Source organism: Lissotriton vulgaris, chromosome 2_1 (assembly GCF_964263255.1).
Source record: "Lissotriton vulgaris chromosome 2_1, aLisVul1.2, whole genome shotgun sequence".
NCBI lineage: Eukaryota > Metazoa > Chordata > Amphibia > Caudata > Salamandridae > Lissotriton > Lissotriton vulgaris.
In genome coordinates this window covers 1,544,935,728-1,544,956,599 of record NC_141687.1, presented here as the reverse complement: position 1 = coordinate 1,544,956,599, position 20,872 = coordinate 1,544,935,728, and the positions used below count along the sequence as shown (strand labels likewise).

The 20,872-nt window shown below is 49.0% G+C and overlaps 1 protein-coding gene across 1 annotated transcript in view; it reads left to right on the top strand.

Moving 5' to 3' along the window:
* The window catches only part of CEP70 (centrosomal protein 70), a 541,458-nt gene that overhangs the window by 336,869 nt on the left and 183,717 nt on the right, over positions 1–20,872 (top strand). The window lies entirely within an intron of this gene.

Sequence of the window (20,872 nt, the reverse complement as noted above, 5' to 3'; positions counted from 1 at the left end):
CAAGCGCTGCGGCCTACCAGCTGTGTCCCAAGCCCTTCGATGCACATAAGGCCTGTGACGTTGATGACGGATAGGGCCACAGTCAGGGTGGCAGCTGTTCGTTTCCGGAGGTAGGAGAAAGTGGGTCTGGTCGGATTGTTAAACACCTGCATTTCAATCCGTTCTTTGACGGGGATGTCCATGTGGATAGAATCGTTGGAGGTCTGTGGGCAGAAGTTTTCTTCGTTTTGTTCTGCCAGACCTCATGAAAGAAATGTGTCATAGTTCTGCTGGAGGTGGCATTATCCCTATAGCTCTCTTGCAAGAGGATCAGCCAAGCAAGGCAGGAGCCGTGAATTGAAAAGGGTGAAGGGATGAAGGGTATAGAATGTCCAGTGGCGTGGGGTAGCAACCCACAGATCCAGCAGTTGGTGGCATTGGTAGCAAGATTGTGTTGGTGCAGCAGTTGCACGAAGGAGTTGTTCCAAAACTCCTTTCGCCTTTCTGGGAGTTGGGGTGAAAGAGAAATTAGATAATGTTCCTTCATTGTGGTAGGCTGTGCAGTGGTCAGGAATGTCTCATGAGCTGGTGCGCTCTCTTCCACAATCCAGAGGGTGGTCATGAGGAGTAGGCAAAAGAGAAGGGCAATAAAAAGTGCAATAGTCTTTGAACTGTAGATTTTGTCAGTCTTTGGGTTTCTGTAGCGAATCTTCGGATGTCCGGTTGCTTCCCATCATCTTCGTGCCGGGTGCTTCCATCATCTTCTTATCGGGCGCTTCCATCATCTTCTTATCGGGCGCTTCCATCATCTTCAAGGGGGCTCGGTAGCAGGCAGAACCACAAACTTTGTCTGGCTTTCTCTCCGGACAGCCTTAGTAGTGTTAGGCCACCGCTCTGAGAATTACGACTTAGTCAGTGGTCTGCTTAGCCGAAGCTCCCTCCTTTCGTCGCAGGTTATACCCTTCTCTGGATGGGACTGTGGGGTCGGAATATTTTGCCAATTCGAGTGTCTCTGTATCAGGATAACAGTTCAGGGATGGTCGGTCTTTGTTCAGGAGCTCTTCCTGGGTGGCCACGTCTTCGGTCGTCGTCAGAGTCGAGGAGATCTTCTTGCAGTGGTGTGCATGCACCCAGTTGCGCTTCCCCTCCACTCGAAGAGCTGTTCGGGTGGTGATCAAGACTTGCCAGGGGCCCGTCCACCGGGGTTCCAGACTCTTTGCACGCTGGAAGTTCCGGATCAGCACGAAATCCCCAGGTTAGATGGTGTGCCCGGGACCCCTGGAAGCATCGGGAATGGCATGCAGCACCTGTTGGTGGATAACAGACAGTGTTTTAGTCAACTGGTACAAGTAATCAGACATTAGGACGTCCGGGACGTCATCAACGGATGTCGGTTTTGGTGCAGACCAGATGTTCATGGGCCGGCCGAAAACGACCTTGTAAGGTGTCAAGTGGTGTTTGGTGGGGGTGGAACGCATTGAAAGCAATGCCAGTGGGAGAGCGTCTGGCCATTTCAGTCCTGTGGTAGCCACTATTTTAGCTAACTTGAGTTTCAAGGTGGCGTTATGTCGTTCAACTAGTCCAGCAGATTGGGGATGGAAGACTGCGTGGAACTTTTGTTTTACACCCAACCCCTTCAAGATGAGTTGGATAACTTCGGCTACGAAGTGGGGGCCATTGTCGCTCCACAAAATTCGACAAAGGCCGTAACGAGGGAAGAATTCCTTTAGTAGTACCTTTGCAGTGGCCATGGCAGTGTTGTCACGGGTTGGATAGGCTTCCACCCACTTGCTAAATGCGCACACCACAACAAGTACATACTTCAGGCCTTGGCATCTTTCTAGCTGGATGTAGTCCATCTGCAGGACTTCAAACGGATGATTGGGAACCCCAAACCCTCCCCGGGGTACTACAGTTCCTTTCCCGGGGTTGTGTTGCAAGCATATCAGACATTGTTGAACCAGACGTCTGGCGGAGTCTGCGATCTTGTCATTGTGCCAAACTTTTGAGACAAGCTCGGTCATGGGGGCTGGTCCTATGTGTGCAGGGGAGTGTGCCATGGTCAGTATGGGGATCAGGTATGAATCGGGTAGCAACCATTTGTTTGTGTCTTTTGTCCGCCAGCAACCTTCATTATCTTTCAGTCCCACCCGTGCCCATTCAGTCAATTCGTGTTGTGAGCTGGCCATTTGGATGTCCCTAATAGTTTCCCTAGCGTCCGTCCATTTCTCTGCCTGTGACCTGGTTACGTACATGCGTGTCGTCGTCCTATTCTAAGCTGTGGTTCGGGCAGTGATGTCAGCCAGTGCATTCCCCTGCCCAATGATGTCCGTCACCTTTTTGTGTGCTTGGCATTTTATTACGGCAAGTTGTTTGGGAAGAAGGACTGCTTCAGTTAGGGCAGAGACTAGATCTCCGTGTAAGATGGGGGTGCCGTGTGAGGTCAAGAATCCCCTCTCCTTCCAAAGGAGCCCAAAATGGTGAACCACCCCGAAGGTGTACTGGCTGTCGGTGTAAATGTTTGCTGTGGTTCCTGCTGCCAGGATACATGCTCGTGTGAGGGCAATCAGTTCTGCTGCCTGTGCAGATCATTGTGTGATGCGGGCTGTCTCCACTACGGTTCGGGCTGTGGTAACTGCATAAGCAGCTGAGGTGGTGCCATCGGGGAGTTTAAAGCAAGAGCCGTCCACCCATAGCTCTCCGTCAGGGTCTGGGAAGGCTGTGTCTCTGAGGTCAACCCTACTCCTAGTTTGTTCGTCCGTGAGGGTCACGCAGTCATGTACAGGGGACACATTGGGATCGTTCTCTGGTAGGGGTAACAAAGTCGCTGGGTTCAGTGTGGTGCATCTTTTCAGGGTGATGTGGGGTGCAAGCAGAGTCAATTCGTATCCAGTCAGTCGTGCGATCGTCAGGTGTTGCGTCTTAGTCTGGTTCAGGAGGGTGTCAACCGCATGGGGTACTAACACCGTGAGGGAGTTCGAGAGTACGATCCCCTCACTTTGGCGGATAGAGATAGCAGCGGCAGCTACAGCTCGAAGGCAGGCAGGGAAAGCTCTGGCTACAGGATCAAGAGTGGCAGAGAAGGAAGCGCATGGCCGTTGCTTTGGCCCAATGGACTGGGTCAAGACAGACAAAGCACATCCCTCCCTTTCGTGAGTGTAGAGGGAGAAGGGCTTCGTGTAATCGGGGGTTCCTAGGACAGGGGCCGAGCAGAGGGCATCTCTTAGTTCTATGAAGGAGGATTGGCATTCAGGGGTCCAAGGGAGTGGGAAGGGGACATCTTTAGCCAGCAGAGAAAGCAGCCGTTTCACAATGAGACTGAAATTCGGTAACCACTGTCGGCAGAAGGAAGTGAGGCCTAGTAGGGAGCGGACTTGTTTCTGAGTCTTAGGGACAGGGGTCTCTAGAATGGTTTGGATTCGGTCAGGAGTAAGTTTCCTTCCGTCTTTAGACAAAAGGTGGCCTAGGTAAGTGACCTGGGGTTGGCAGAATTGCAGCTTCTTTTTGGAGACCTTGTGGCCATTTTCCGCAAGGAAGTGTAGGAGTTGGATGGTGGCTGTAACTGCAAGTGGAGTGGTGTCGGCCGCCAAAAGGATATCATCGACGTACTGTATCAACACCACTCCGTCGGGTAACTGGACTGCATCCAGTTGCCTCTTGAGGGCCTGGCTGTAGATGCTGGAGCTTTCAGTGTAGCCTTGGGGTGCTCGACAGAATCTATATGAGCGGGCTTTTGGGGTGAAGCCAAAGAGGTATCGGCTGTCTGGGTGGATGGGGATAGAGAAGAAAGCATTCTTTAGATCAATGACAGTGAAGGTGGTGGCAGTGGAAGGAATCAGGGTCAGAATAGTGGTGATGTCGGAGACCACGGGGTACTGAGGTACAACTACTTTGTTGACCTCTCGCAGGTCGATGATGAAGCGGTACGCTTTTTCATCTCCTTCTCCTTGCTTCTTTATGATGGGTAGGATAGGGCTGTTGCAAACATTGCTAACTACTTCCTCTACCACTTCTGCGTCTATCAGGGACTGAATAATCTTTACCAATGCCTTCTCGCCCTCGGGCGATAACCGATATTGTGGAAGTTTTGAAAGTATTGCGTCCTGTCGAACAGTTATGTGCACTGGGTCGATCATCATGCGTCCTACGTCCGAGTCAGTTTTGGCCCACAGATACGGAGGCAGAGTGTCAAGTAGGGACAAGTCAGCGTCAGAAATGGAAAACATGCGTCGGGAAGGACAAAGTCTGACAAAGTCTGAGCAGAGCCGGGTTGTCGTACAGAAAAACCCGAACTCCATCTTGCGAACACCTAATAGTGGCTCGGAAATGTTTCAGCAAGTCAAGTCCCATAATGGCGTCGGGGGTATTGGAGGAATGCGAAACGTCGTCTCAGTGATGTTATTTTCTAAGTCGAAGGAGATCGGTGTGGTGAAAGGGTTAGTGGAGGGAGTTCCATCGAAACCTATCGATGTTACAAGCGAGCCAGACAAGGGTGCCCTTGGAATCAGTCGTTTTGATAACGCACTACGTGTCGCACCAGTGTCTACCAGAAATGGAGACTTCGTACCCAGGACGTTAGCGGTGACATAAGGACCTTGCTGGTCAACATAGAGCTCGAATGGATCCTGCCCTTGCCCTAGTCAGTCCTATGCGAAGTCGTGGGTGTCGTTGCAGTCAGACTGTTGGTACTGGTTCTGTCGGGGACGGTCAAATGTATTCGGTCTGCCTGATCTGTCGTTAATCGTATCATTCGTGGACCCTCGTCCCTGTCCTCTATTTCTCAGTCCACCCGCTACGTCATTAGGGTCCCTATTCTTGTTCATCTCCAACAGAACTGGACACTGGGATTTCCAGTGGCCGAATCCCTTGCAGAATGCACACTGGTCTTCGCTAATATCTTTACGTCCAACATAGGGTGCAGGAGTACAGTCTTTAGGGGGTGGATTCCTAGGGGCATTAGTCTGGTAATTTCCCTTGTACTGCTCTCGTCCTATAGTCACCCCTTGCAACTGTGCAATCATCACCCTCTCCTTCAAGTCCTTTTAGGTTTCGACCTTGGCGGGGGCACTGCGAAGCAGTGCCCCTCCCAGTCGAAAGCTATTGTTTACTATATGGGGGACTTGAATCCGCCCCTTCTTTCATTGGCTAGCTCCATAAATGGAGGCTAGCCATTGGAAGACATCGTTCTCAGTCTCTTTTTCCCGGTCAGAACGCGAATCGGGGGCGTTTCTGACTCTTTTTTTAAGCCCCGCCCCTTTGTCCCGGGCCGCGCTGCGATTGGCTGCCGGCCCGGGACACCCCCGTGACGTCATTCCAGGGCCGCGCTGTGATTGGCTGCCGGCCGGGACACCCCCGTGACGTCAGCCAATCACAGCGCGCCCGGGACCTGACTTGTTAGGTTTTGCCTCGGCAATGCGTACGAAGTACGCATGCGCCAGCAAAATCTAATGTTTTCCTCTGTGGAGGGGGGTTGTTTTTGTGTCATTTCATGCCGACCACGAGCCCAGGTGAGTGCTTGTCTTACTTAGCTAGTGCAGTCATGGCTAAAAACGAGCTGGTGCAGAAAGCCAAACTGGCAGAACAGGCCGAGAGATACGATGACATGGCACAGAACATGAAGAAGGTAACGGAGGAATTTACATCCCGCTCCCGCACGTTTTCGCTCTTCATGTATTTTTTCTGTCTGCTTTTGTTTACATCCCGCCCCCGCCCCCCCCCCCGCCACCGCCAACGGAGGAAGCCTTCCCGACCCCCCCCCCCCCCCCCCGCTCGGTAGTTAGGCGCTTGTTCACTAGTAGATGCTTCTTACACTGTCCGCTGGTGCCACTTAAAGCACTGATCACTGGTACATGCTTCTAGTGCTTAATTTGAGCCTGTGTGGGCACCAACAATTAATTCTCCTCATTAGATTTTTTCCGAGAGCAAGAGAAGGAAACGAACACAAAACAGAAAGACGGGGGAAGAGAAAGACGGAAACCCCGCCATAAACGGAGAAAGCAGGAACCTGTAAAACTGAGATAAGGGGGCAGGGAGTGGCTGGCAGCGGTGGATTTAAGGCTCCGCACCCTTGGTATTCGACAGGCTGACATTTTATAGCGCCAAACACAGGTGTCTGAGCAGCGCTTTAGTCCCCAGCACTTGTTATTTCACAAACGAAGCGCTGCGGGCTTCTCCCTCTGCCCTCAGCGGCTCTCCTTCCTCAGAGTGCCTCTGCCTGCCAGCCCCACTCTTTCCACACTGCCTGCCAGTGCCAGCTTCTCCCTGACGGTGCCACATCAAACCGCCAACTGTACCCAGCAAACTCCTCAGGCTGGTTGTGGAAGCGGAGAATAAGCTTCGGGACAATCCAGGGTCTTCTCTGCTCGGACTAAACACACCCCGCTGCTGGACGCTGTGTCCCTTCTTCTCCTCTCCTCTCGCTTCCTCTCACCCTCCCCCCTCCTTTCGCCCTCTTCTCTTTTCCTCTCCTTCCCTCTTCCTCTCCTACCCTCCTCCTTTTGCCCTCTCCTCCCCTCCTCCTTTCACCCTCCTCCTTTCGCCCTCTTTCCCTCTTCCTTTCGTCCTCATTTTCCCTCTTCCTTTTGCCCTCTCCTCCTCCTTTCGTCCCTCCCCGCCCCTCTTCCTTTCGCCCTCTTCCCCTCCTCCTTTCACCCTCTTTCTTGCGCCCTCTCCTCCCCTCCTTTCGCCCACTTTCCCTCCTCCTTTTGCCCGCTCCTTCTCTCTTCCTTTGGCCCTCTCCTCCTTTCGTCCCTCCCCTCTTCCTTTCGTCCTCTCCTCCCCTCTTCCTTTCGTCCCACCTTCCTTCTTCCTTTCACCCTCTCTTCCACTCCTCCTTTCACCCTCTCTTCCACTCCTCCTTTCACCCTCTCCTCCTTCTCCTTTCACCCTCTCCTCCTCCTTTCGTCCCTCCTTCCCTTGCTCTCCTCCAGCTGCATTTCGCTCCTGTTCATCCCATGACCTGCTCTCGTTTCCCAAATTTCTATTTTTATGTTCTGACATGCGTGCTTTTATGGTTTTCCTTTAAGTGTTGACCTTTTTCATTACCCAGACTTTAAAGGCTTTTGGATCTCCGTCTGCAAGGCCTGCGGCGAGCGCATCGCACGAGGGGACACCCTGCCGGCGCTTTACTGCTTTCCGTGTACAGTGTACACACGGGGGCCTCACCCGCCCCCCCTTCGCCTCCAATACAACCAATCTGCTACCCGCTTCTAAGCAGAAGCAGGCTAGAGGCATGTGTCAGACCCTAGGTACTGGAAAGGCACTTCGTAAATTCAAATCCTAGCTGCCCTCTGACGTAAGCCCTTGGACGGGTCATTTCTACATCTGGATTTTGGCAGCTCAGATGTCAAACAGGCCTGCACCTATCCTTCTACTTTCCCTCTTCCTTTCGTCCTCATTTTCCCTCTTCCTTTTGCCCTCTCCTCCTCCTTTCGTCCCTCCTCGCCCCTCTTCCTTTCGCCCTCTTCCCCTCCTCCTTTCACCCTCTTTCTTGCGCCCTCTCCTCCCCTCCTTTCGCCCACTTTCCCTCCTCCTTTTGCCCGCTCCTTCTCTCTTCCTTTAGCCCTCTCCTCCTTTCGTCCCTCTCCTCTTCCTTTCGTCCCACCTTCCTTCTTCCTTTCACCCTCTCTTCCACTCCTCCTTTCACCCTCTCTTCCCCTCCTCCTTTCACCCTCTCCTCCTTCTCCTTTCACCCTCTCCTCCTCCTTTCGTCCCTCCTTCCCTTGCTCTCCTCCAGCTGCATTTCGCTCCTGTTCATCCCATGACCTGCTCTCGTTTCCCAAATTTCTATTTTTATGCTCGGACATGCGTGCTTTTATGGTTTTCCTTTAAGTGTTGACCTTTTTTATTACCCAGACTTTAAAGGCTTTTGGATCTCCGTCTGCAAGGCCTGCGGCGAGCGCATCGCACGAGGGGACACCCTGCCTGGCAGTCGCTGACTAATACAAAGTGTATGGGTGGGAAATTATGGGCCTCGTACATTAAGGAAAGACAAGTTCGGTATGTTAAAATAAATGGTTTACAGTGTGCAAGAAAGTATGGATTCCTTCAGAAAAAGTGACAGGAATAACTAACATACGAATCGAGTTACACTCATTTCCCTAAAATGTATCCATCTGAAAGTACCATGCCTCCATAGACGACTTTAGGTCACCCTATATGGAAATCTGTATGTCTGAGAGTGAATATGTGACTGTGTGTGAGGGACAGGTGTCTAATGAATGGACGTGTGACCATGTGTGTGTGATTGATAGTTTAATGACAGGTGGGCATGAGATTGCTGGTGTTTGCTGTATGTGTATGTGTGAGAGTTACCATGCAGCAATGTGTGTGTATGGTTGCATGTGCGACGAATGGGTGTGTAGCTTCACGTGTGTGTTTGACAGTGTTGCCACGAGTCAACGTGATGTTAATTGTGTGACATTTGCAGTTTCTGTTGCCTGCTGTTGGTGGACCTGAGTAGCGCTTGGAGATTAGAACTTGCCCTTGATCTATGTCTTATTTATACCATCTACTTGCAGAATAATAGATCCACTTCCTTGTCTCCGTCAGGAGAATTTATTCAAAATCAATAAGAGAAAATAAATGTATATTTTAAATGTAAAACTCAAGTAAGTAAGCTTCATTCATCAAGGGCAAAGGCGTACTGCAGTCCTGACATCCCACTCCGGCTATCAGCCTCTTCACAAATCCTCTTCCTGTCTTTCTTGTTAGATCCCTCTTTCTGCCACTCACTCCTTTGCACTTTTCCCTGCACCCTCTTGTCTGTTTATCTTCCATCACTTTTCCTATTAATCCTTTGCAACACTCCCTCTGTTCTTTATATCACTATTACATCTATTTCTTGTCTCTAATTTCCTCAAACTCATTATCTTTTGCTACTCCTAAATGTATGCTCCCCAGCACACTACCCCTTTCTTTCGCCCTCTCTCTTTCATCTATTTCTAAAGTCACATTTATATCACTTTGTCCTATTTACTGTTTTTCATATCCCCATATCCCTTTTTTCTATATTAACCTTTCCACAAGCTTTCTATTTCTACTGCTCACTTTTACTTGCAATAGAGAAATATTACTGAACTAAATATGTATATTCTATTAATATCTCATATCAGCATGAAGGAGGGGTTAGAGAGCCTGACAGCATTTTCATTTAATGGTTTATGAGTTTACATCATCGTCTACGTAGCCTTTCAGGAGCTAATATTCACATCTATAACAATCATCTGGATTTTTTGCGCCTTAGAAGGAATCCGCAGCATCTGTCACACAGCTCATTTAAGAGTATAGGGTCTGGACCAGCCTTATGTCCTCAAGCAGTTTCCCATTTTCTGTTCTCTGTGCCTCACCCAAAAGCGTTTATCTACTTGGAAGGTGGTCTGGTTTGGTTGATCAGTGTTGCCAGACCAGTTGTTCATTTGCAGGCAGGTCCTTGATTTCCAAAGAAAGTCGAGTATGCTTCATAAGGCTTGAGGAAATATCTCTGGCTAGCTGACAGTTTTATGTATACAATATATTATTGGTCAGATGCCAGTATATTTGCTCCAAATTTCTCCAGACCTTTCTTGCATCGCTCTTTTTTCTACTTTGTAAAAGAAAGCATGGATAATAAATTCACTTTTTTTTTAAAAAATGAAAGGAAAAAAACAAGCGGTGTCTTTGGACAAGACTCGGTGCGGTGCTTAATCTCTGTTTACCACTTTTTCTGTCTGCTTTCTCTCCATGGTGACCACTTTTCAGAGTATTAGTGCTGTAGTTGTTATCTCTTTCAACAAGAACAACTATTTTCCGAGTCGCTCCTGGGAAGAGTCCAGTTAATATTGCAGGCCTTTAGTCCTGAGGGGTCCATATTTCCCGGGACAGTCTTCTATCACAGCTTGGCCTCACTACGCTGGCTGATGTGCTTGGAACGTTGAAATCGCATTTGCGAGAGATTAAGCTATTGCCATTGTAAATGACAATGCCATTTATTTATCTGTTTTCAAAACCAACACATAAATAAAAAGTTTGTCATTCACAATGCCAATAGCTCAAACTTTTCCAAGGGCGAAACCGTTGCATTGTAAATGCTTGTTCTTTTTCTCAGTCGCTCTATCACTTTCGTTTTTCTGATGTTCATAATATTGGGCCATCTGGAGGATAGCCGCGGGTTTGGAGGCTGCCCAACTACTCTCGCTGGCCTGCAGTTTCTGAGAGACCTCCTGTGACAGACCTTTGACATAATTCTGGACAAACAGATGGTGTCCGGTTGCAGTGGTCATATCCTGGCCGCTGTAATCGGAGAACATCGTTTCAAACCGGGAGAAGTATTCTGATACGTCCTCCTGGGGTTTCTGGCGACAGGCCGTTACTATCGACCAGTCCACTTTCTTTTCTGGGATCAGGGTTTTCAGTTTCTGCACAATTTTGTCTGGGAGTTCTAAAATGGATTTCAAAGGCTTCTGTCCAGGCTCTCGCTGTCTATCTGTGCCATCGAGTTGTGACCAGGTATGTCCAAACAGCTCAAGGTGGTCGACTTTCTGGATTTGCTTCCACATATCAGCTGGCAGACATAACCCGAAAAACAAATCGATGTCAGCTAGGGTCATAATCGTTGAACCTAGGGCTGTACCTAGTTCATTATAGAAGGCAGTGGGGTTTTTACGTAAATCGGGCAGAGATTTCCAGAACGTCAGAATATCTTGCCGATCCCATGGTTGGTAGACCCAGTTATACACTACCCTCCCTCTTGCATCTTGGTGGTTGACGTCATCGTGTGTTCCCTGACCTCGTGGGGAACCCAGTAGGGGGCAGCCTCTCTTATTGGAAACATAGTGCTAGCTTGTTCTATTCGTGGTTCGGTCGCTACAGGTGTCGTAGGTTTAGCTTCCAACCCTTGTTCAGTGAGGTGGCGGAAAACCTCAAGCGTACGCACAAGGAGGTCCATCACATCACACTCGCCCTCATCCCCGATATCGACCTTTCTATACAGAGTCGTTAGGCTCTCGGGACCTTTGTCTCGATATCGGTCCTCATACGCATTTAGGGCATGATAACATAATCGTACAACAAAATGCCGTCTGTGGCTCCCAGCATATGAGTTGAACATATCCATGATGTGTTCCTCACTCTCCTTTCGTTCTACTAGTGTCCTTACTACCTTGTCGATCCCTGCTCGCTCATCTTTGCTTAACCTGTTCGTTCTTGTGGAATCTGTCTTTCGGGCCTCAGGGTCATCTAACATCGTTGCTTGTGCTGTATCTAGTACAAGGGGTTCGGCCGGCGCAGAGGCCATGGGGACCGAGGCCCTGGTACTACTCTCGCTTGTGCTTGGGGGCAGCGGGTGCTGCGCTAAAGGTTGGGAAGGGGCATATGGAGGGGGCATGTAGATGATCGGAGGACCTAATAAAAGATCATCGTTGGCTCGCTGTTTCGAGGGTAATTCAGGGTAGAGCGTAGAGGGTGTTCCAACAGGACACTGACTCGATGTTTCGGATTCTTGCTTCCGTTTGGCTTCCTCTCTCTCCTTTATCTCTTCTTCTAATTTTCTAGCAGCTAGGTGAGCTGCTTTTTGTAGCTCTTTCTCTAATCTAATTTCGTTTCTCTTTTTACGTTTTTCCGTTTCTTTGCGCCACATGCCGAGACTATCAAGCATAGTGGGCGTTGTCTTATTGTTACAAAGGGCTGTTTCTAGCGCGCTTATCTTATCTTCATCGAAGGATCCTATCAGTGGCCACTGACTTTTCTGATCCTTTTTCGTATATTTATGCCATAGTTTGCTATAGGCTATGGCGATTAATCCATGCTTCATGAACATGTCCTTATTAGGGGTGCCTTCCAGTGGAGCTGGATGGTTCATCTCTAATAAGCGGTCCGGACTGAACCAACTACCAATCAGTGGGGAGAAGATAGGCATGACAGATTACAACGGGGGACGAAGGTCCGCATTACCTATCCTTTCACTACTTGCAAAGACTAGACAGAATATTTCTATTCTACGTTATTTGCAAGCAGAGAATATCTCAAAGAACCAATATCGAACAGTCAATGTTCGGACAATCAAACAATCAGTGGGTAGAAAGAATAGGCACGACGGATTACAACGGGGACAAAAGTCTGCGTTACCTACCCCTCACTACCTGCAAAGGAAGGGAGAATCTTTCTATTCTTCTCCGTTTGCACACAGAGAGAATCTCAAGAGAACAATCCTCGAACAATGATATTCCCCTGAGGCGGAAAGCCGGGGGCTTAGGGCCGGAGCTTGAGCCAATGTTTTAAACCTTGGATTTGGACGCTTGCACTTGTGTTCTTGCTGATTTAATTTTGTTTTTAAAAAACCGCTGCTAATTGTGATTTACCGATTTTTAAAACTGCTGCTAATTTGTTGAATTACCGACACGATTTTTAATTGTGCACCTACCACCTCAACCTTATTCACAAACGCAGGCGGGGGGCCTCGGGTCCTCGGACTGTCCTGTTGTCATCTGCCGACCCTCCGCACAGCCGATTGGACGCTGACGCGGAAGGGGGCACAGAAACAGCCATCTTGGAGGGAGGGGAAGGTCTGCGGACTAGTTCTCGCAGCCTCACGCCCTCCTCACGCCCCATAAAATGATCTTGAGATCTCGCCCGCGCAGCGGGCGGGCGCAGCGGGCGCGCCGGCGGCGCGCCGAAGGCGCGCCAAAGGCGGGCCCGTCTGCGCCCGTCCCCGCCGGACCCGCGCCCAGCGCCATAACCCCTGGCAATTTTCCTCCAGACCCCAGCAAGAGATTGTGCTATGACCATAAGCAGCTCTGGGAATTAGGGGGGAACAGCCTGATGAGCGGATGTCAGAGGATGGCCCCGGATAAAGATCTACAGGTGGGGTTACACTGCTGTACCTCTTGTAAAGCTACGTTCCCTCCCATTACTGGGGATAGAATCAGAGCCCTCTCTCAGACTCCCAGGCAGACGAATAGACGAGGAAAAATTACCATTAACTGTATATTAATTAACGCTAGGTCTCTGGTAAAGCACAGCATGGAATGCGCCGATTTGATTCTCGACTCAAACGCACAAATTGCCTTTGTCACTGAGACTTGGACGGACGCAGCTTCAGGTCCTGACCTGGTAAAAGCAACACCGCCTAACTTCCTTAATTTCGTCTTGGATAGACCAAAAAAGAGGGGTGGAGGGGTGGCTATTATCTACCACTCATCCATCCAAGGGCACTTTTTTCCTACTTCCTCCGGGGCGTGTGAGGCCCTGGGTTTTAAGCTGGATCTTTCCAACCACTACTCCTTCAAGGGATGTCTGCTTTACAGACCCCCTGGGGCGAAGTCCCGCTTTCTTGATACAGTGGGCAGTATTTTAGAGGAGGCGGTTGGGGCTGATTCCTTCACTGTGCTGGGGGATTTTAACTTCCATTTGGAAGATCCCGCTGACTCTGATACCTTGGCCTTATTAGACATTATGTCTGTAGTGGGCCTGATCCAGTCGGTAGTAGGTCCAACCCATCAGGCAGGCCACACTTTAGATGGAATCTTTACCAACAGTTCTGATTTTATGTTTCAAATAGCCGAACCTCTACCCTGGACAGACCATGGGGTGGTGCGGTTCGCCATCCTTATTCCTCAGGCTAAAACAGTGACAGGTGAGGGTCATACTAGCAGTATGTGTAGGCCTTGGAAAAACATCAAAGGAACAGACTTGGAGGAGTTGCTCCTGGCCTCTGGCCCGGCCCGACCGACAGACGTAAATACAGCTACTTCTGAGTACACAGACTGGATTGATCACGCCTGCCTTAAGCTGGCCCCCCCCAAACGATGTCGACCCGCTAGGTCGGCGCCATCAGCCCCCTGGTACTCGGACGTCCTTAGAGAAGCTAAATTAGCATGTAAAAAACTAGAACGGAGCTGGAGGTCCACCTATTCCGAGTATGATAAGGAAAGGCTTAGAGCCGGCCAAAGGGTCTATAAAGATGAGATCAGGCAAGCGAAGAGGGTATACTTTACGGACCGCATTGAGAAGGCTAAGAACTCAACAAAAGAACTCTTTGATACCGTCACCAGTCTCGCCTCTCCGAAGGCGGTGACGGTCCCGCCCAACCCAGAACTCTGTGAGTCCTTAGCAAAGTTCTTTCAGAATAAAGTTCAGGTAATATTCACCTCTCTTGAACCTCAGGTGGCCCAGAGCCTCCTTGAAACTCCTCATGGGAACTCCCATGCGGGATTTACGGGGGCTACTCTCTTGACCTTTAACCCTGTGGAGGCAGAGGAAGTAGCAAAACTGTTGCTAGCCACCAAATCAGGTTCACCTTACGATCCTTGCCCCACCTCTATTGCAAAACTGGCGGTTGCTCCTATCGCGAACCAACTGGCAGGGATTTTCAATTTGATGTTTGAGAAAGGTAACTTCCCTAAGAGGTGGAAACGGGCCTCAATTAGCCCGCTCCTTAAAAAACCCTCCCTTGACATTTCGGACCCCAATAGCTATAGACCAATATCCAGGTTGCCACTGCCTGCTAAATTGGTTGAGAAAATTATGAACTCCCAACTCTGCTCCTTTTTGCGCAATTCAAAAGGTCTTGACTCAGCACAACATGGTTTCAGAGAGGGTCACAGCACCGAGACTGCTCTTATCAAATCCACAGAGGAGATCCGGAAGGTGCTTGACGAAGGGGGCCAGGCAGTGCTGATTCTTCTAGACCTGTCAGCAGCCTTCGATACTGTCCACCATGCATTGTTATTAGATCGGCTGGAGGGCTGCGGGGTTCGAGGCCAAGCACTTAAGCTCCTGGAGGCATTTTTAACGGAGCGGGTACAAGTGGTGGCCATGGGGGAGTATGAATCAAGACCTTTCGAGCTCCCGGGGGGGGTCCCGCAGGGATCCTCCCTAAGCCCCACTTTATTCAACATCTACGTTGCCGCCCTTGCCCCAGTAATCAGATCCTTCGGGTTCGAGTTAACATCATACGCCGACGACACCCAGATTGTGGTCTCGGTGCTCCCGGGGACTGAGAGGGAGGTGGCAGGCAGATTCCAGGATTGTATGTCTGCAGTCAGCTCCTGGATGGCAAAAAGTTGTTTAAAATTGAATTCATCAAAGACAGAGGTGATCATTTTTGGCCCAAGTACTAATCTTTGGAGCCCTAACTGGTGGCCCACTGATATGGGGTCTCCCCCCATCCCTGTAACAAAGGTGAAGAATTTGGGGGTTGTCATTGATAACCTTCTCACCTTTAAACCCCAAGTCAATGCGATGAGTTCCTCAGTACATTACATTCTGAGAATTATCAGAAAGGTTCTACCCTACCTTCCTGAGGGCAGTAGAAAGTCGGTGGTGACAGCCCTCGTTCTATCTCGCATCGACTATTGTAATAGCCTTTTTCTCGAGGCACAACAGGGAGTGCTTAACAAGCTTCAAGTTTTACAAAATGCGGCCGCCCGCTTGATTGGGGGCTTGCCCAGATTTTCCTCAGTCTCCAAGGAATTGGTTAAACTTCACTGGCTTCCGGTACGGAAGCGAATCAGGTTCAAGGCCCTCTGCATTGTCTTTAAGGCACTGCATGGCCTTGGCCCAGTGTTCCTTCAAGATCTTTTTCAGTGGTATAGACCAGGTAGACAACTGAGGTCGGCCAGTCTGGGGCTGGTCAAAACCACCCGGATCAAGAGGGCACGCTGGGGCGGAAGGAGCTTTGTCAGGGGAGCTGCGATGGCGTGGAACTCCCTTCCTCTCTCCCTCAAACTCAATACAAATCTCCTGGCATTCAGGAAGGAGCTAAAAACATGGCTATTCTCCCAATAAGTACCTTGATTCTCGCTTCTCTGGAATTATCACTTCAGCGCCAGGACGCCGATTGGCAATAGCGCGCTTTATAAGTGTAAAAAATAAATAAATAAAAAAAATAAAACAATGTTCGGGCAAACAATCAATCAGTGGGGGAGAAAAATAGGCACAACGGGTTACAACGGGGGACAAAAGTCCGCGTTACCTACCCTTCACTACCTGCAAAGGAAGAGAGAATCTTTCTATTCTTCTCCGTTTGCAGACAGAGAATCTCCAAAAAGAACCAACAATTCGAAGAGTAATACTAGTATTTTCCAAACAATCATTTCGCAATTTGTTGTGTTACACGACCTTACCCGGACCGCATGGACAGTTTCTTGTCTTCTGAATCCAGCGCCCGATCGTCCTCTATTCTCCGTGACTGGTTCCCAGTCAGGACCGTAGATCACTCGAGAGAGGTCTGCTCGGAACCGGTGAAGTTCGGATGATCGGCTGTCAGACGAGGGTCTATCGGACAGGAGCTCTCCCGATCGTTGCAGTCGTTCACTCTGTCGTCAGGACCTCTCCCACTGGATCCACGTGTCACTGATGGGCCCCACGTTTGGGACGCCAATTGTAGAAGAAAAGGTAGGGCCGATGTTGATCGATAACCTTTTAAGTATTGCCCGGCGCTAACCGCCTCTCATACCACTCGAATCTTTCAAACAAAGAGGCAGGCGCTGGAGACTGGAAGGCAGGAAACAGAAGTTTTATTCCGACGGAGCAGAACACGTCAACTCAGACAACAGGGTATCTTCTCGAGGTGCTCTAACCGCATCTCTGAGGCCTGGCCTCTTGTACACAGGTTTATTGCTTTATTGTATGAAACACATCTTTGTCAACACTTTGATGTACGGAAAGACATCCTCGGAATCCCCGCTTCAAGCCCGTTCCCACACACATTTACAGTAGAAGTCCCCACCCCGGTCACAACAGGTGATGATTGTCACGCAGCTGGGCATTCCGCCGATTCCCAGAATGCATGTGGTTGATCGGATCTCATGGGGTGGGGGCTTTGATCAGTTGGATCCTTTGATGGGGGGAGCTTCCTACTGTATGGGGGCAATAAACAGCATCCGCAGGGCCAGGTGGCGGCCTGGGAACGAGCAGGACAATCGAGCACAGAGGAAAGGGGGTTTTATCAAAGGGATACGGGATCATGAAAGGGATGGAGGGAGGTCTTGAGCTGGGAACAGGATGGGGTTCCGAGGCAGGGTTGCGCTGAAGAGGGGTTTATGGCCCGAGCATGTGAGAGCGGGGGCTGTCAGCGTGCGGGGGATGCTTGCGAGGTTAGGAGAGAGAGATGCGCTGGCTATCGGCAGTGGGCAGAGAGGCCATGGCATTCAAAATGGCTGCCGTTTGCGCGCACGGATGAGCCTAGAATGGGACAAGATGGCGCTGATAATGTTGATGCCGCAAACTAGATTTTAACACAAGGGCTAAGACCAGGACCCGCAGGTAAAGTTGCAACGCCTGCGTTACTCCCTCTCTGACTAACTTAGCCTACCCTCGTTGGGCCCATAATAACTCACTGCAGTATAAGTTTGCTCCCCGAATTGAACTTTTGCAACTGCCCATCTTCCATTTTCATCCACCCTAGTTTTGAAAACCACCAGCAGGTGGTTAATCCTTATCAGGATTGCCACCCCCCTTTCAGAGAGTTGGTCCGGTACTTCAATCCTTCTGCTTGGATGTGAGTAACATAATCTTTTCCATTCTGGGCGAAGTACTCGAGGTGAGCAAACTGTTGAAATTCTTTGGTCTCACCAATAATATTGAATCTATGTCAAACAATGTAAAAAAATAGATTTTTTATCTAATATTAATTGCAAGAAGGGAAATGTGTAAGAACTAGGTTAGGGATACTCCTCCCAGTAAATTGGAATGGTTGGCTTCGATAAGGTATATAAACACCCTAGACAGAGCACATAAATGTAGGCGAAATGCTTCCTGGCTCCCCTTATGAGATGTGGGTACAAACATGTATAAATGAGTCCAATGATTAGGCCTCTATATCGGTCTGCAAATACTCGGGTGGTAGCTGACGGTCTCAAGGCGGAATTGACACCTATGGTTGAGTAAGATTCCAAGATATAGAGTGTACAATACCCGTCTTTCAGCAAGATCACTTGAGGCGCCCAGGGCAGAAGTGGTCCGAAGCAGACCTCTCTCTTTCTGCTTATCCGGGCTATGAGGACGGAAAAAAAAAAAGACAAAAACAAAGTGCAAACATCCGAGCCCAGCACCAGATAGCGATCTATGCACAAGTATATGAATCTACAGCTCTACATGCTAAGAACAGATGCATACTGGTAAGTAGCATTTTCCATATATACATTGCCTAGTTGTGGTCGCCCGTAGGTATTTATAGTTAGGATGTAGTTTCCATAGGTAGTGTTTTTTCATTTGCCACTAACTTTGGTGTCTTTTCACGAATCTGCGCGAAATGTTCAAAACAAATACGCCAGTCACTTCAGCTGCTGTCTTGAAACTTTCGTGGTGATCCATCAAGCGGGGCCAAGTAAAAGGGTGGGTCCCAAAATGCCTTTTCTCCATTTTAATTTCCATAGGAAACTTTAGACATGGCTACAGCCTGAACTGCTGAACAGAATTACACCAAATTTGGCAAAAAGGTAACTCTTGGTCCAGAAAGCGACCTTTTTGTTAAATGGTGTCACTCCATTCAGTAGTTGCTAGGCAATGTAAAGATTTCTCAGATATACAACTGTGGCCGTAGTGGATCCACGACCCCTCCCGATCTTATGCTTGAGATCTGATTGGCTGGCAATACTTCAAAGCAGGAAGTGTTGACAGCGATCTTGTGACTCAGATGAACCGAGCCACAAGAAAAATATTTAAAGAAAAGAAAAGGGGGCAGGGTAGAAGCACTCTTATCCCCTAGGCCTCTTGGGGGCAGGGTCCCCCAAAGCCCCAAAAAATAAAAATTGGTGGAAGTCACGTTGGATTCGCAACTCACGCCGGAAATGGAAAAAAAAAATGAAGCTCAGTCTCCCGTGCTCCGGTTAACTACGGCCATGGGTGGGCCACGTTCCGGGGACATTTGAAAATATAGAAGGGGGAGCGCACAGGCCCCCTCCCCCCCTGCTTGGGCTGTTCAAAGCACCGTGGACAGCCACCTCCCTTGGGCAGTCATTAAATTATATGCGGGTAGCCTCGCGGCTCCCCTGCTGCCCCAGGGGCCGCCACCTACTCGGGGCAGACATGAAATTAAAAGATAATGCGGGGGAGGCCTTAAGGCCTCCCCCGCAGTCCAGGGGACCACCACCTCCCCACTGCACAGCCATTATTTAATAACGAAAAATTCAAATAAAATAAAGGGGATGCCCCACGGCCTCCCCATGCAGCTCAAGGGACCGCCACCTGCACGACTCACAGCCATTAATTTTTTTTTTTTTAAACAATGCGGGAGTGGCACTACAGCCTTCCCACGCAGCCCAGGACCGCTAACTCCCTAAGAAAATGCTCTCGCTTGCTGAAACCATACATGTCAGTGTCCGTTTCCCTGCTCGCTGTGAAGCGAGCAGCGAAACAGACACTCTGCTTTGGGATCCAGGGAGCTGCATGTCAGCAGTTCCCTGGATCCGAAAGCAATGCCGGCTCCTGCAGGAGGCGGGGTGCTGGCATGGACTGTGTGGTTCTTGAGGCTCCCTCCGCAGTCACCAACTAAGAAGTTGGCCCAGAGAGGGGCGCTGCGTGGGCAGGCACTCATACACCCACTGATTTAGATATGCACCTTGGTGTATATATATTTAATACTCACACTTTTTTTGAAAACTCAGTCACTGGATGATGTTATCAGTGATGTCATTTGAGATGTCATCATTGATGTCACTGACCATGAAATGAGTGATATAGTATGTGAGGTCATAATCATTGCATTGCGGGAGCGCAAGTTATAGTTAGCTCAGCTATAACTGCTGAATTTTTCTGGTTTTGTACAAGTGAAATCAGACCCTAACTATAATGTCCCAGTAAGCTTTGTTTTTTTGTGGATATATATATATTACCTACTGGTGGTTCTTAGTAGGTAGTAATATTTAGGACCATATTTCATAGGGAAAGTGTTTTTTTACCTGCCAATATCTTTGGTTCCTTTTGACGAACCTTCATGACATTTTCCCCCAAAAGTGCTCTGGTGAATCTTTTTATGTATGGAAGGTTTTGGGGTGATCTGTGAAGTTGGGGCAGAGAAAAAGGGGGGTGGAAAATGTATGTTTCCCCTGTTAATGTAGTCCGAAGCACTAGACTGAATTTCACCAAATTTGGCAAAAAGGAAGATCTGGCTACGTAGATAACGCTTTCAGTTATTTGGTGTAGATCTGTTCAATATTTGTTGAGAAATTTAAGAAAATAAGGATAGTTATATCTGTGGACACGGATTCTTCGCAATTAAAAGCGAAAAATGACAAGCTTGTGAAGGGAAATGCAGAGCTCTGATTGGCTGCCAGGCAGTGTTGGCAGCCATTTTGGGACTACACTTCAGCCGAGTCCTAAATAATAACATGGAAAAAAAAGAAAAGGGGGCAGGGTAGGAATACCCTGACCCCCAAGCCTTAGACTTGGGGTTCCCACACAGCATAGCATTATTTTATTTTTCTAAAAAAAAAAAGTTGCAAGTTCTCTGCTGAAAACAAACAAACCAGCGTAGCTTCCCGCGCTTATTTTGGAAATAGCCCAATAATCAGCGAAACCTCCCAACACTGCTGGTTACATCCACCTGGGCAGGACCAATGCGACACAGGGGTGCCGGGACCCCGTTTACAATACGAGAGGAAATTTCATATTCAGAGTCTGAATACAAATAGACTCGCACTCCAGGATCACTTTATTCAGTTCAAAATGTATTGAATTAACGCTAATGTGTTTCGACATTGACAGTCTTTTTTAAAAGCCCTATCTCCCCTACTGGCGGTCACCAGTAGGTCGTTTTTTAGTTAGGACCATGTGTCCATAGGAAAAGCATTTTTAAAGTTAAAAGATTGTTTTTGGTAAACTTGATGTTGTTCTCTAAATATGAACATAAATATAGTCTCTGTTCAATGATTTATAAAAAGATTAAATATGACATCTCCTATTTATCCTGTAATGT